General features: G+C 40.6%; 1 protein-coding gene across 18 annotated transcripts in view; it reads right to left on the reverse strand.

The window, feature by feature from the left end:
• The window catches only part of ARPP21 (cAMP regulated phosphoprotein 21), a 181,253-nt gene that overhangs the window by 156,090 nt on the left and 7,806 nt on the right, over window positions 1–17,357 (reverse strand). For 12 of the 18 annotated variants that reach the window (XM_060308052.1, XM_060308051.1, XM_060308050.1 and 9 more), the window contains exon 1: window positions 4,897–5,668. The gene's annotated coding sequence lies outside the window, so the exon portion shown is untranslated. Of the gene's footprint in view, window positions 1–1,515; window positions 1,752–2,920; window positions 3,074–3,659; window positions 3,838–4,896; window positions 5,669–6,170; window positions 6,440–12,660; window positions 12,701–17,357 lie in introns of those variants that run through there. The other 6 variants (XM_060308035.1, XM_060308034.1, XM_060308041.1 and 3 more) reach the window with 6 other exon arrangements.

Consider the following 17,357-nt stretch of genomic DNA (forward strand, 5'->3'; position numbering starts at 1 on the left):
AAGTGGTTTTGTCAATAAAATCTTAATATTTTGTGTGTTACCCACAACACATTTTTAATGTTAAGAACTGTTGTATAATTTTAAGGTACTGATAAATGTGACGAAGTGGTAAGAGGCCTGTTTTTTAAAGGGTAATGATTAGTGGAACCCTCTCCCCCTTACCTGGAGAAAATGAAATATTTTCTGTTGCTAGACAAAAGAAGCAACTGTAAATTATACTACTGTAAAAACGTTGTATGAACTTATGACTGAGGGATAATTACGAACTTGTGCCTTGAGTGAGATAATTTTGGATTAATTCCTTGGCATTTAAATAAGTCACAGATGCAAGTTTATCCTCATAGATATCACTTGGTTACAGAACTTAAAAAATCTTATATAACCTTTGGCATTGACATGGATATTAAGTGGGGGTTATAAAAAACTAAGAAGAAATTTTCTTCAGGAAAGTATGTAGAGAAATTTAAAATGTTGATCTACTGTGGCCATAGACCGTGATGACCAGTCTTTCCACCTGGCGATACCAAAGTCTATGCTGGCAGCAAGAAAAGAACATAACATGATGCTAAGGACTGAGTTTGAAAGTAGAGTCAGTTTGGTAAACAGAAGTCAGTCCTTTTATTTTTCTGATATCCCCTCAACTGTCTCAATGTAATTATTTCAATTCGCTTTTTGGCTTACCTGCATAGCTATTTCCCAGGGCACAGATATGTCCCAGTAATTTTAGAGAAAGGTACCTTCAAAACGTTAGATGGGCATTTTATAACTTAGGAAAATATCACCAGACTACAGAGAATTCTGAAACCACAAGATAACACTGCTGCCAAACATTAAAAACTGCTGTATAAACTTGATACTCTGTCCCAAGCACTTTATTTTTTTATCAAGCATATGATATTAATGTACTCAATTTAAATACTTTGTATCAGCTCCCATCTCATCCTCAGAGAAATGAAACCGTTGTGATGTAAATAGAATAAATACTTTGAACATCCAGGGCCAAGTTTAATCCAAGACGAGTAAAATTAATTTAAATTATAAGACTCTGAGGCACTGAAAAAAATCACTTTATTAGCACTTGGCATAAATACACCTTAAAGGAAACTGACCCTCAGAAGCAAAGACCACCTGAGAAAAACAAATCCAGTCACAGACACATCTTGCTAATGTTCTGCTTATACCTTCAACAGCCCTTTAGCATTGACTTCTATCACTGCTTGAAATCATTTATCATGTTTAACTTTAAATGTTAGAATGAAAAATAAAAGAAAGCAAAGTCAGCAGAAATGTAAAGCCTCTAGAACCATCAATTTCCTAAAAAATAAAGATCCTTTGTCCAAAGAGAGGAAGCATGTATTTTATAAGTTAATCATCACTGACTTAAAATACGTTCAGAACTTTGCAGGTGACATAAGGCATTTTTAAGGAAACCAATTCCTATTCTGGTTAGAGATTCACAAATTTCTCAACAGGCTACCACTGTGTGGTACCAGTTAGGACGATGCCAGTACTTACCATTTGAAGAGATGGCTCGCGGTGTCGACCTCACCTTTAAGCCCCAGATTCTTTCCTAACCTTGTCACAAAGCAGATCTGAATTAAACTAACGTGTATACAAATGGTTCATTTGCAATTTCCAAACTTATGGACTTAAAACTGTCTCCCCATACTAATGAGAATTTTCAATCCTTTCCACTTCTGGCTACATGGTATACTGTGTCTTCAGTGGCTGACTCATTCTACACTCTACTCATGCAGCTTATCATTATCTTGTCCACAGACAAAATACACATTGAATTCAGATGAGAATGCCCACTGCCTTGAGAATCTTGAGAAAGGTAGCAGCACGGTGGTCCAAATAGCCTGACCACTAAGGGAAATATTACAGTCAATACAGATTACTTTCTCCCTCTAAAAGTACAAGGTGGAAAACAGAAGCAACAACAGCTAATTACAGTAACTCTTTGCAATGTATTTCCCTTCGGTATTTTTTTTTGATTATTTCTTGTAAAAATTGACAAGATCCAGGACAACTCTGTACATTGTTCTAACAGCTTCATTTAACAATAATTATATGACTCATTTCCCCACTTAATACAAACTTCTCACTTTCTCTTACGTTTATTACTTTTGAAACTGCTTAGGCATTTTTCTATTTAGCTTTACTCTGTAGAAAGAAGTAACCCGACTGTAGTAGGTTGTTAATACGAAAATGAACAGCAGAGACCTTTCTGATTGAACATTCTCACTTTCTACCTCAAGACAGGTCTTCTGCATATATGCAAACGTTGCAGAAAGATGGCTTTGCATGTTCTACACACTATAATATAAAGATATGTTCCCCCCTCATTATAAGATTCCAAAAATTACCAGTGCTGCCTCTGCTATCTACATTTTTAAAATATTTAACCTTCGGTAACATAATCTATTGTGCTTATCTCAGAGTAAGGAGAGAAAACAACTCAAATATTCTAACAAGTTCAACCAAAACTTCCTATTTCACTTCATTTTCACAATACTTGACCTAGACTCCAAGTTTATAAAAGAAAATGAAAAACAAAATCACAAGGCAGAGCTTCAAGTCATCAGCATCTTAGAAGGATGTTAGTTATTTTACACCTGGAACATTTTACAAGCTCCAAACTCTTCCCTAGTACAATATTTTAGGAATCTGAAATTATTTCTGCACTTCTTACCACCCAAGCACCTGACAGCTTGAATTAAAAATAGTATATATGCAGCAACTCCCTGGTTACTATCTCACTGAAGTTTTAAGGCACTCAAATTATTGAGTCTTCTTTCTAAGAATTACTGAAAAGGTTGATGAAAACACATATCAAACTATTCATGTGTAATTCTCCCACTAAAATCAATTGATTTCTGTTAGTGTGATATATTAGGACTAATGAAAATTACCATACCCCGTAGCCAGTCTGTACCTTTCCAAAGATCCCTCTCCAGTATCCATAACCATGCCCAGCTCTGTCTTCCATCCTGCTCCTTGTATCGCTGAGTGAGGTGCTCGCTCCTTCATTAAATAGCATTAAAAATAGACTGCACAGAACTCCCCAGTGGAGCATGCTCTAATGGGCTAATGCCACAGTTCTCAAGGTAACCACACTCAGCTGGTATCTAAGAGGGAAAGTCACTGGGAGATCAGCAATTTGCAAATCTAATAGAGCACACAAACCTGTCTCAGTCTGAGCTGAATATTGTAAAAGAGAAATCAGGGTAGAGTGAAATTAAGTCACTGAGAAGCTAAAGGACCGTTTCTGGAGCTGCATAAGTTTCTTTAAATATGCCTCACCCAAACAAGTACTCCGTTGAACATTCATTCATCCACAGCAACTTAGTTATATGATTTATTGGACAACATCAATCACGTCCAGTGAGGGGAAATTAAGACATCTCTGCATAGCAGTCTAAATGTCTTAAAATTGCATTTAAACCAAGTTACTTTAAACCAGGTAATAGTATTAATAAGCAAGGATAGAAATAGGTTAGCCTTTTGTATCTTTTGTGAGGAGGAAGTGTATTCCTTAAAGAGTATTCTAAACTCCCTCTCTGGAAAATTGAAAAACGTTCTGTTAGTTGAAGTGATAAAAGGAAGTATAAGAATGTGATAAGAAAGGAAATATAGGATCGAACACAAATACATACCTTAAAAATCCATATAAACCTGGGAAGAGTACATACTTAATTTCTCCTGTGCGATCCACATTAGGAGGCAGCAGAAGCAATTACAGTAGACCACTCGGCTACATAGCTAGAGCTCTAGGCTTCCAAATGACTGCCCTCTGCGAAAATGACATTAAAATCTTCTGAAGACATGCAAACCTTGTGGTGACACGGATCAAAGCAGTAGGTGCATTTATTTTAAAGTGTCAAAGGTTTCCTAACTTTTACCAAATGAAAAATGATTTCCTCTCATTTCAATTTCTCTGTTTTCTAAAAACAATCGTAGCCATTTTGATCACCAAAGTGGATGAGAAAGAGGTGGGGATCATCTGGATTTACTCAGCATTTGAGTGAAATCTTGTCCAGATTCACTCCAACTCTGGGGATCGTCATTCGTGTCCAGGGAGGCTGAAGTGTCATACCAACAAACTTCAAAAAAATCAGAAATTAAAATGGATATCTGCACTCTAAACACATTACCATGAAAGTGATTCCTACCAGCCTTGCATCGTACTTCCTAGCTTCCCATCCCTCTAACTTTCAATTCCTTCTTTGTCTTTCCTTTCAGGCTTGGACTCTGTCCTTATCCTGTATCTTCGGAATACTGAACCCAAGCAGCTGACAGCAACCACATCTACTCCAGCTTGATTTCTATGCATAAAAATCCAGTGAGTCAATTTCTCTTCCTGGGAAACTTTCTAAACACCTGTCTCAGTCAACTCAGTTCTACCACCATATCTACAACCTCAGACGGAAGACGTTAAATTTGGAGTCTGCAATGAAACACAGAATTCAACCATGTAAAAATAAAACTGAACATCTCTTCCCCCTAAACCCCTTGGGACCTCAAGTCCCCTGAGGACAACAAACAGATGACAACTTTCTGCCCCTTGCACAGCTCTCTTCCAAATGAAATAAAAACACTCCAAACTTTCTACTGAGAAACCTGCATAAATCACTGTAGACTTCTCTGATGAAGAGACCTGCCCTTATCAATTCTCTCCCAGCTTTCCATTTTTGCCTCATTCTGGGGAGGGGGAATCTACCCCTCCTCTGACAAAACATAAATACACAATACATATAAAACAACAGCTTTCTACAAACAGGAAGGAGAAATACAGACTAGAAAGGAAAGCACAGATATAAGGCAGAAAGAAAGAGAAAAAAGAAATCACAAAAGGCGTGCAACGTTCACGTCTGAAGACCTTAATTATATTACCTTGACCGAACAGTGGATATCCCCCCAGCGTCTCGGTGCCTTGATTGATCTGATTTAGTTTTTGGCTTTTATTAATATTATTGTTTCTCACGGATCGATTTGGCTGTATTTGTTTGGTTTGGCTTGGGTTATTAGTATTATTGTTATTATTGGTGGGTTTATTTAACTGCTAGTAAAAGGAGCCTTCTGCGGCGTCGGCGGGGCTCCTGGCAGGGCTGCGGCGGCCAGGACTGCGGCGACGGCGGTGGCTTCAGCCGGCGACCCCGCGGCCCCTGCTGCTCGTCGCTGCTCCGGATGCGCTCAGGGGGCGCCGCCGCCGCCTTCTCCGCCCTGCTGCCTGCGGAGAGCGAGCGTGCCCCCGCCTCCTGTCTGCCGGTCCGTCCCCGGGCACGTCTGTCTGTCTGGCCGTCTGTCGCTCAGCCTGGCGGCCCACCGCGGGCTTCTCGCCGTCCCGCGCTCAGCTCTCCGAGCTGCCCCTCGTGTCGGTCTGTCCCTCCGCGAATCTCGGTCCCACTAGCGAAGCAGGGTCCCTCTCCCCGTCTTCTGTGCCCGCATCTCTGTCGCTCTGTCACTCGATGCCCCAGCCGCTTCCCTCGGACAGAGGAGAGGGCGTCTGGAGTAAGGGAGGACGAGGCTGCTTCTCCCTCTCCCTCCTCTCTCTCTCCTTCCCCTGACTCTCCCTCCCTCTCTCTGCGTGCCGGTCTCCGAGTCTCCAGCTGTCTAACTGCTCCCACCTGTCCGTCGCTCTGTCACTCTCAGTCTCCCCCCCGCCCCCCATCCCCCGAGCCAGCCGGCTCGGGTAGTCCCTGGGTCCCGCGCGCCCCTGCCCTCCCACACGCCCGGCTCCTCCCCGCAGCCCCGGCAGCGTCCGGTTCCCGCCTGGGCTGGCGGCAGCGCGCGGGTGGCATGTGGCGTGGCAGCTGCTCGGCTGGCAGACTCCAGTCCCCGACCCGCCACACCCGGGAGATGGCCGCGGCCGGGCGCCGGCGGGGGCCGGGCCTCGGCCACGGGGCGCGGCCGGAGTTGGCCGAGCTGGAGCTCGGGCACCTGCCCGGTGCGCTCGGAGCGCGTGGTGCCATCCGTCCCCCCAGCCGCTCTCCTCCGCCTGGCCCCGGGCTAGAGACAAAGCGCGTGAGCCACGCACAGGGCGTGAGCATCATTCATCAGAGAGAAAACTGGCACGCTGCCCCCTTCCCCTCCACCCTGCCTTCCCGCTCCCCGCCGGCCGGCCGGCGCGCATCCCTCCCCGCCCCGGGCCGAGACCCCCCGCGTACCTCTCCCGGGCGCCTCCCGACTCCGACTTGGCGGACACTTGGCCAAGCCTTGCCCACTCCCTTCCTCCGGGGCTCACTCTCCAGGCCAACTCTGCAGAGAATATCCCACAACAATAACACTTCACTCCACCCCAATCGAGCCGTAGCCTCAGAGCTCTCAGAGATTCGCGGCTTTGAGCAGGACCCCAAGTCCCGGCGTGCGACGCCAAGTGGACTCCCCGTGGGCGCCTGCCCAGCCCGTTGCCCACTCGGGCGCTCACTGAGAATCGCAGAGGTGCCCCAGAAACCCCGGCAGGCTAGGGCGTGGGGCAGGGCGCCGAGTTGACAACCCAAGAAATAAAAGCGCTGCATTTCCCGTTTGTTCTGGAGATGTGCTATTTTTATTATCTGTAATTCATTTTTTCCCATTGTTTCAAGGCGCACACTACCAAAAGGAAAAAAAAAAAAAAAAAAAGGAATAGTGGAGGAATGGGAATACATTTCCGGAATACCGCCCACCCCTCCTGAGTGAATGTGGAGCCTACTTTTCCAACATTATAGGTCACCAGCCAAGATAGATCATTCTGGCGTTCTGCCCCCAGCTGAGAGCAAGGCATTTGATTCTGAGCTTCCTTGCTAGGCTGTTATTAACGGGAAGCAAAATTATACTTGTACATGCCTGCACGGAATTGCCAAAGCTCATTGAGACAGTATCCAGCAATTCAGCTTCTCAAATGTAGGCACTGAATAACTATGGATCTGGTGCAATGAATGCCCCATCCCACAATAAATTGGAGAAGAGAAAATCAACTTTTAACAGCTGCAATTAGTAACCCCATGAAGAGACAACAAATAACTAGTAATACACGTCAATAAATGTCCTTTTAGTTCCATTTATTGACACCCATTCCCGATGACAGACATCATAAACAGATTTATTAAGGGAGGCGCCTTCCACTTTTTATAGAAATGTAATTTCAACAGCAGTAGCCACGTTCATATATGCTAAGAGATTGATTAAAATATCAAACAGATGGTATGTGTGGTTCTAGCAAATGGTACGAAAAGAATTAGGATAAGGTGGTACTGGTCTTTGATGAATACATATTTCCCAAATATTGGAAATTGCCTCCCTTGGGGATCAGCCGTGCTGGAATAAGAGTAAATCTGTTGTATGAGGTTTCAGCAAATGAAGCCTAAAGAATTCAAGACCCTTCTGTTGATCTATTTTTTGAGACTTCGACTTAGTCCTCTCCAAAAACATTTTGACAGGCATTTCTCCCCTCCTTCCAGCCATATGGAATTCAAGGGAAAATTCATCAAAAGTATTTCTAATTCTCTTCCCTTCAACTCCAAGTCATGTTCTAAAAAATCTACTTTCCTTGGGGGAAATTGTTGTGACAAGTTGTGCTGTCTTAAACTCACACGATTGGGACTGCGTGGAAGGAGGATCAGTGTACTTGATTTTCTTTTTGGACAGAACTACACCTAAGCAGCTCCTGAATGGGTAATCTACTAAGAGGAAACCTGAAGAGCTTATTCTTAACACCAAGTCTTCTAGATCTAACTTCACGCTGGAAATACACACACACACACACACACACACACACACACACACACACACAGGAACTCGACTCTGTAAACTGGATTAGAAATTATAACCATTGATCGGGGAAGGGGAATTCAAACAGCACTCTTAGTACATACTTCCGTGATTATGTAAAAGAAAAAGGCAGAATGTTTCAATATCTTATCAGTGTATAGACAAGCTTGATGGTGAAACTTAATGCAGTTTCTCATAGAGTTTAACCTTTATTTAGAAAGGAAAGTGTGACAAAGAAGAATAATATTCATTTAATTCAGCTAAATTTTTCTACCTTTTCTCATACGTAGTCAACAAATTAGGGACTAGAGAAGGTTCAAGTTTATTTGAGGCCATGCAGGTAATTAGAATTCAGCTTTCCAATTTTAACTTTTGCATCCCAATGTGGGCCTGAAATATACTTCTGGGAATATGAGGCAGGCAGTGAACAGTACGTGACTCTTCTAGGCATTTGGAAGGTGTTTGTATTTCCTTAAACAATCTGAAACAGTTACCATTCCTTAAGGCCCTTGGTCTGCTGTATATTAACTACCACTAAACTCACTAAATCTGTTGTCTACCTTATTGGACTTCTGCGTGACATCTATGATGCTGATGCCCATGCAGAGGTGTTTCTGCACTGAAAGCATCCTGCCTTTAGGGGTGGGAAGTGGTGGTAATGGGGGAAAAAGGAAGTGCAACAGGGAAGAACAAAAATCTGACTCCATATTAGATCTGTTTCTTTTACTTTAACCTTTGTATTCTATTTCTTTTGCTTTGAGTTACGAATGTTGCCTATAGCCTGGAATACACATGGTAGCCTATTTTCAAGGCTCTGACCTTTAAGAGTATAACACTCTTCCATTCATACAGAGGTAAAAAGTTGCAGAACAGAGAACAACAATTTGTCTTGTTGGAGGTTTACAGGAGCATCCTGGCCTGACCTAGGTGGACAGCTGCAAGAACAGAGGATTCCTGCCCCAAGAAGTTTGTAACAACCAACCACACCTCCTCCCCTTTTTACTATAAAAGAAGCCTGCATTCTGACTGGGGTAAGATGGTTCTCTAGGACATTAGTCCACCCTCTTCTCGGTCTGCTGGCTTTCCGAATAAAGTCACTCACTATTCCTTGCCCCAAGAACTCATCTCCCGATTTACTGGCCTGTCGTGCGGCAAGCAGAAGCTGTGCTGTTAGCCTCTTGGTCTGGATGCTTTTGAATTTACTTGGCATTGTGTTTGAAATGAAAGGGCATACAGGTAACCAGGTAATGCCAGCTTGGGGAGTTGAGCTCACCTACACACTGGCAAACATCTAAGATTGTTGATAAGCTCCTTTACACATATTCCCTTAAGACACTAAATTAGTGCCCTTTAATGAAGCTTTCAAATTGGATTTTCAAAATAAGGCAAATTGCTAAAATAGCCCAGCTACCTTTATAAGCACCTTTTCAGCTGAAGCGAGAAGTAAATTTCCATGCTGTTGAACTTCCATCATTTCTCAACAATTAGGCTGCTAGGAGCTCCCCTTTAGGGCATTCTCCCCCATCACAACAAAGGCTCACAAACCCCCCAGAGAGACTTCTCATTTGCCCTATTTCCAACATAACAGTCTAGGGTCTATTAAATACGAGTCTTGGGTTTAAAGCCATACAGATATGCCTGGTACAGAAAGGCAGGGGAATAAGGGGTGGGGGGGAAGAGTAACATTTTAATCAGAAAAGTTTAGTTCCCCATTCTTAATTCGTGCTAAGCCAAAATAACTCTAAAACACATTTCAGAACATCAACAAAGAATGTTACATCACGTATGCATCTGAGCATGAAGAAATGTCACGATCAAAAACAAAGAGGACTTGGGAGACTAGAAACCAAATGTTCTGATGGCACAGATCCCTCTGGAGTCTGCTGTGTGCAGTACAAGAAAATGATCTCCATGAACCCTGATGTTCTCACAGGCAGACCAGAAATGAACACTGGCCAGCACACGCACACGGTGATGCTTTGCTGAGAGGGCAAACCCAGAAATTTCCTCAAAAAGGAATGTGTGTAGTATTTTCAAGGAGATGCATCTAAAACAGCGGAGGGACAACAAGAAGAAAAAGCTGAAGAGAGGTTTAAGAAACCTGTCATCTGAGCATCAAAAGACAAGAAAGGCTGTTGACTAAACTGCGTATTTCTTTTTAGCATCTCTTGGGAAAGAAATACCAGCATTTAGACACAATCTTAGTATTTGGGGGTTTGGGCCCCTGGTCCCCCTGAGCACTGTGCATCTTCCTTCTCTGCATCCACTGCCCTGAGGGACCCGTGACATCTGCATAGCCGAGGCCTGTGTTCCAGGCAGCAAGGCACTCAGATGCAGGGAATCTGACTGCAGAGCAGGCGTGTGTTCAGGCAAGACGTCTAGGGGCCTCTCTACCTGCCTAGGGTTAGCTCTACCCTCTAGGACCTCCTTCAGCATGAAGTGTTCTCAACTTCCCACGGAACCCATGAAAGATGTTTTTGATTTTTAAAAACAGAGCCCAGAATTGAAAGCAGAAATGTAGCAGAAGCATCAGGGGCATATTTGGGAAGGATAGAGGAAAATGTTTCTCCCTGCAATGCAAGGAATGATACAGAGCATAATCTAGCATTTGCCAAAGCAAATGTGTAATCCTGTCTCTAGTTTTACATTCCTGGCCCTGAGATACAGCATTTTCTTCCGTAATGGACACCGCTCCCTTTTTCACGCAAAGGAAGACAAAAAAGGTTACCAAGTTATTCAGAACTGGAATAATATATTTGGCTTCTCCACAATGAGATAACATTAAAAGGTCTATGAATTAGCCACTAGAATAAAACAGCTACAATCCATCTCTAATGAAATATAGCACATTTGCATTTTTAACTGTTCTTCATAACTTAAAATGGTGTGTGTGTGTGTTTAAAAGGTAAAATATATTCACAGTGTTACTATTTCAAAACAGTACTATGATCTTACTGGAAACCCAGTTGTAGGCCAATATCCAGCATCTAAAGAACAATGTGCAGATTTATAATTCTACATGAATGTACAATTTGTTCTCCAAAGCTACTCTCCAAAGAAATTTTTTTAATTTTGAAAAATAAATGCACGTTTGCAAAGTCTATAGAGATTTATCGTAAAAAACAAAATGAGGGTGGAAATCAAAATGAAAAAGGAACAAAATAAAATCTCTCAAAATACCACCACCTCAACAGCCAGCACTTTCATGCTTAGCCAATTTCTGTGCATTTATATCCATAAATATACAGGTATATTTTGCATAAATGGATTGCAAAATGCATGTCACTTTATAATATGCTACTTATTCTCTTCTTTAGAATAAGTCATGGGCATTATCTCCATGACATTGACTATATCAATATATTAATGACAGCAGAGTGGTGTATTAAATACAAAACATGGGTATTATGCAAAAGTGAAGGCTACTGGAGGGTGTGGTTTCCAAACTGGAGGATTATCCCATTAGTGTAAATCTTTAAATCTGAATTGCCTGTCAAACGTGCCTTTATTTTACATTTTGGCATAATACTAGATTTAAAGATGCTACATCAGCTTCAGAATATCTTTTGTTTTGATTACTAATCTTTATTAAAGAGCTAGTTGACCTTTGCCTCCTGGTATAAATTACATAGAATAAAAAAATAAATATACCATTACAAACCTACAAAATGTTGTTAAGTGTGTATTTTTAATTGAATTGTCATAAGGCAAAATTTTCATTTTGGAAAGAGAAGTAAATAAAAATTCTGTGAATTTACTAATTATCTTCTTGCTTCAAGCTTTTCCCTTCACACAAACACTAAACACTTTTCTTTCTATTAAAAAATGGTAAATATTTGAGGAAGCTGAGTGAACTCTTTCAGGCCAAGAATTTGCGGATGATTTGGTGAACTCTGCCCTCCTTCACTCCAGAATACAGCAGATCCCTGGGAGCCATGAGCAAGCCTCCAAACGATTGTTTTCATCCCCTTTTTTTGCTTATCAATTTAACCATTTTAAGCACACAGGGCCAAAATCACTGATTTGACATATATTTACCCTTCAACTCTCAGGATGAGGGTACAGACACAGAGAGTCAGGAATATGTTAAAAAACCGGAAGCTTCTGTGGGAGAGAAATAATTTCTTATCTTTCAATCAGATAAGAAATCACTCGTCTGATACAGATGACCAAAAACCACATGAAAAGACGCTCAAAATCACTAATTATCAGAAAAATGCAAATCAAAACTTCCATGAGGTATTACATCACACTGGTCAGAATGGCCATCTTCAAAATGTCTACAAACAATAAACGCTGGAGAGGGTGTGGAGAAAAGGGAATCCTCCTACACTGTTGGTGGGAATGTAAATTGGTACAACCACTATGGAGAACAGTATGGAAGCTCCTTAAAAACCTAAAAATTGAACTATCATATGATCCAGCAATCCTACTCCTGGGCATAATCTGGAGAAAACCATAATTAGAAAATATACATGCACCTCAATATTCACTGCAGCACTATTTACAATAGCCAAGATATGGAAGCATATCTAAATGTCCATTGACAGATGAATGGATAAAGAAGACGTGGTACATATATGTAATGGAATATCACTCATTCATAAAAAAGAACAAAATAATGCCATTTGCAGCAACATGGATGGACCTAGAGACGATCGTACTGAGTGAAGTAAGTCAGACAGAGAAAGACAAATATAACATGATATTACTCATATGCAGAGTCTAATTTTATAAAGGACACAAATGAACTTATTTACGAAACAGAAATAGACTTACAAATACCAAAAACAAACTTATAGTTACCAAAGGGGAAATGATGGCGGGGGGGGGGTGGGATAAATCAGGAGCTTGGGATGAACATACACACACTACTATACATAAGATAGATAACAAACAAGGACCTACCATATAGCACAGGGAACTCTTCTCAACATTCTGTGACAAGCTGTATGAGAAAAGAATGAAAAAGAATCAATATATGTGTATGTATAACTGAATCACTTTGCTGTATGCCTGAAACTAACACAATATTGTAAATCAACTATACTCCAATAATATTAAAAAAAGAAAGAAATCACCAGTCTAACAATTCAGTTACTTCCACTTAATCACATGCAATTGTAACCCAGGGCTCACCACACCCACTTCTTTCCTTTAGAGGTCAGCACACGCCCCAGCCTTTTGGCAGTCAGGCTTGGCCATGTGACAAATTCTCACTAAAAATAAGTGAACAGAGTTGCACATATCACTTCTGGGCTGAGGCTGTAAGAAGCCTCTGCAAAATCCTCTGGGTTCTCCTTGGCCCCCACACAACTACAGAGGAGGTCAGATGCCCAGATAGTCCAGCTCCATGGTGATAGCCTGCATCAAACTGGGTCCCCGAGTGACTGTGTAGAGTAGACTGCAACAGTGACCCATGTCAGACAAACTAAGCAAGAAAAAAAAATTATGTTTTAGGCCACTGACTTCTGCAGATTTTTTGTTACCACAGTACAACCTAGATTCCCTGCTTTATAAAGCTAGTCGGTCTGTGAGAAAGTAACATGTACTGAAGTAAACAGAGACCAAGAGTGGCTTGCAGGAGGCCAGGAGTTTGGTCCTGAATCAGCCATGAAATCAACTATGCGATTTCAGTAAGTCATTTCCACCTTAAAGCATCATTTTTATTTTTAAATTTCCAAAATGAGGTGATAGCACTAAGTTTTCATCTAACCAGTATCACACTGTTCTAATTACTGATGGGTTATACTAAGGCTTGATGTGTTCTAGGCAAGATCCCATTCTTCTTTTTCTTCCCCCCTCCAGCTTTTATTGAGGTATAATTGACAAACAAAGTTGTAAGACATTCAAAGTGTACATGGTGGTGATTTGATATACATACACATGGTGAAAGGATTCTCATCATCTAGGCAACAAACCCAATACCTCACATATTTATCTCTATTTTTTGTTGAGAATTCTTCTTTTTAATGATTATCCTGTCTATATTTTTGAACTTTACTTCTTGTCTTTCAGTTGAATACGGTCTTGGTCATAGCTACTCAATTCGGCCATAGTATGAAAGCAGCCACAGCAACATGTAAACAAATGGGCATAACTGGGTTCTAATAAAACTTTATTTATTTTTTAAAAAATAGGCAGATTTGGCTTGCAGAAAATAGTTTGTGACCCCTGATTCGGTGGATGATAAAAATTTTATTGGAAATTACTGGGGAAATCATTGATTAGGTAATAAATTTTGTCTGGACATGTTTTTTGGAATAAAACCTTAAATATGTATGGTATATGTTACACTAAAATAAAATTCCAGTTTGATTAAATATTTAAATATAAATTTAAAAAACACAAACTACGATTAAAAAAAAACAGGTGGATACATAATCTTAGAATGTGGAAAGCTCTTTTAAAGTACGGAACTGACATTATTCATATTATGCCAGGCTATGCTTTGATGGAAGGAATAAACCTCCAAAATCCTTCTGGTTTTGTCCTAACAGACGTTTATTTTTTTGCTTTTGCTACATATCTAATGTGGGTTTGTGCCAGGCTCTTTTCCACTTGGTCAAAAATGGAGGCCCTACAGTCTTGTGCTGCCATCTCCACAGTAGATACTATCGGAGACAGATGAAGGATGTCATACCAGCTCTGAAATGGCACAGACATGACACACAGTACCCAGTTCTCCTCACAGTCCATTGCCCAGGACTAGTCACATGGACTAAAGGGGGCCTACAAAGGGGACTGGGGAATTGTCAGAGCAGAGACAGTCGGAAAGAAATATATCTAAGGTCTAATTTATTCATTTTACACCTGGGTATGAGGGATGTCTACTCTGGGTCCTGGGTGTTCAAGAGCCCAGGATTTTATAAGAACACACACACACACACACACAGACACACACACACACACACACACATTAAGGAATACATGTGCCCCAATGACACTGGGATGAAGGACTTTGCATGGTAGAGCATAAGTCATAACTCTTAACTCTACTCCCATGACTAATCCCATTGCAGGGCTCAGGTGTTGGGGGAAAACCCTTCTCCAGGACTTCTGCCCTATGGCCTAGAGACAGAAGACACCTGTGTTTGACTACCTTGAAAATGCCTGGCATTGCTAAGTATGAAGACGGATGCTGCTTTGGAATGCAGGAGGAATCTGAGCAGTGGAAGCACTTAGGTAAGAGAAAAGACAAATTAATTAACATGTCAAATCTATCCTCTGGGGGTGAATTTAATGTTTTTTTTTAATATATTGAAATATGTTCCCTGTATTGCCAAGTGTCTGTTTTGTTGCTACTTGTGGTTTTCAATTAATTCCTCCTCAGATATTTACTTATGTATCACCATACTATTTGTAACAGTTGTATCTAGTGACTCTGGAACATGTTGCAATATTCAGCAAATTCAATTACTGTTAAATTTATAGTATATTAGGGTTTCCAGATAAAATACAGGACAGTCAGTTTAATTTGAATTTTAGATTAAAAAATGGGTAACTGTTTTAGAATAAGTATGCCTTAATGCAATATCTGGAACATACTTATACGAAAAACTATTGCTGTTTATCTGAGGTTCAAATTTAATGGGGTGTCTTGCATTTTTATTTGATAAAATTGGGCAATATGTCTGAAGGACAATACTGATTGTTTACACTGGCATCTAGATGGACATTAAAGGCTAGAATTGTGAATAGTTTTATATCTAAAGAGTAATGAATTTGATTTAAATAATTAAAAAATATAAATCCAAATTAATTTACTATATTTTGTTCAAATTAGTGATTTGATTTTTTTCATTTTATTTTAACAAAAAATAATAAACAATCTAGAAGAAAAATAACATTCCTGAAAAGCTATACTCTATATTTTTTATTGTTTATGCTTGTTTCATATTCAAACTGTCTGCACTTTGACTATATCTCTACTGTATATATATATATATATTTATATTATTTATTTATTTATTTTGGCTGCGTTGGGTCTTAGTTGCAGCACACGGGATCTTTGTTGCTGCATGTGGGATCTTCCGTTGGGGCATGCAGGCTTCTCCCTAGTTGTGGCGTGTGGGTTTTCTCTCTCTAGTTGTGGCGCGTGGGCTCCAGAATACGTGGGCTCTGTAGTTTGCAGCACACGGGCTCTCTCGTTGAGATGCGCGAGCTCAGTAGTTGTGGCGTGGGCTTAGTTGCCCTGTGGCATGTGGGATCTTAGTTCCCCATCCGGGATCAAACCCATGTCCCCTGCATTGGAAGGCGGGTTCTTTACCACTGGACCATCAGGGAAGTCCCTCTACTTTATATTTTAACCTTTTCTATTACTATTGTCACCTGAACACAAATTAGGGGACAAACTTTATATAAAAACATAATTATTGATTTTACCTGAAGTGAAGGCAAGAAAAGCAAATAAGTGTACATTGATTTATATAGTATGTATGTCTTTATATTATCACTCATCCGAACATTGCTGAGCCATCAAACACCTAGACATGAACACTAGTTAAATTCAGCTATCCTTGATATTTTTTTGAATTTCAGACACATAAATACATAAATACCGTAATTTTCTATCCTAGCGATCACCATATATCTCTTTGTTCCCTTTCTTCCCACACATTTAGGAAACAAAACCAAAAACAATAACAAAACCCATTTACTCGCTCGTCATGGGAGACAATCCCAAATATCAACTAATCAACACATTTATTTCAAAGTCTAGGATCTCTTAGTGATGTGTAGTAATTACTATATATCAGGTGCAGAAGAACTTTCGTAGAATATTACAGAAATTTGTGAATTAAAAGGCATTTCCTGACACCCTATCAACCTACCCTCAAATGCAGAGATTGGACAAGGAGAGGATAACCACAGTAAACACTCCCAGTTGGAAAGTGGAGAAATGGGAAATACATATCAGCCACAGGTTTGTGGCAAATTTGAAATCCTCTGGGTAGACATTCTTAAGGTCTTCCATTCTCTGTATACAGAGAAGTCTTTAAGTCTTGATTCTGTTCTTGGAAAGAAGCAACCTTGTCTTTGCTCTTCGAGTCTCTAGGCAATGCCTTCTGAGGGGGTGGTTCTTTTTCCATTATCCTCCTTGGCCCACCTAGAGGGTTGTGTGACTTTCTTATTCTGCCTCTTGCCTGCAGCAATTTGAGAGCCAAAGGGTCATTTTAAGTCTCAAGCTCTTGGCTTCTTTGGTAGTAACTATCTTTCAAAACTTACTTGGCTTCTTATAGTTTGATACCAGTAAATTCTATGTGCTAACTACACTCATGGTGGTTTATTAAACTTTTCCTGTTCCTCCTCCTTGCTCCCCACACCTCTGGCTCTCTTTCCCTGTCTCTCTCTCTCTATGCTGCTCCTAAGAGGTTATCTACAATAACAGGTGTAAAGGCCAAACCCTTTGTTCAATCTTTTCCCTGAGGCACAATAACCCACTGAAAAAATTTTAACAATAAGTACATAGGCTATACTCTTACTTTGATTTTTGCTTACATCATTTTAATCAATTGATCAGATTTACTGGGCATATTTCCATTCAAAACCTCTATATTTGCCATCTTAACTAGGGTTTAGATGCAGTATGCTTTTCCAACATT

Source organism: Globicephala melas, chromosome 11, assembly GCF_963455315.2.
Source record: "Globicephala melas chromosome 11, mGloMel1.2, whole genome shotgun sequence".
In the NCBI taxonomy this organism is placed as follows: Eukaryota; Metazoa; Chordata; class Mammalia; order Artiodactyla; family Delphinidae; genus Globicephala; species Globicephala melas.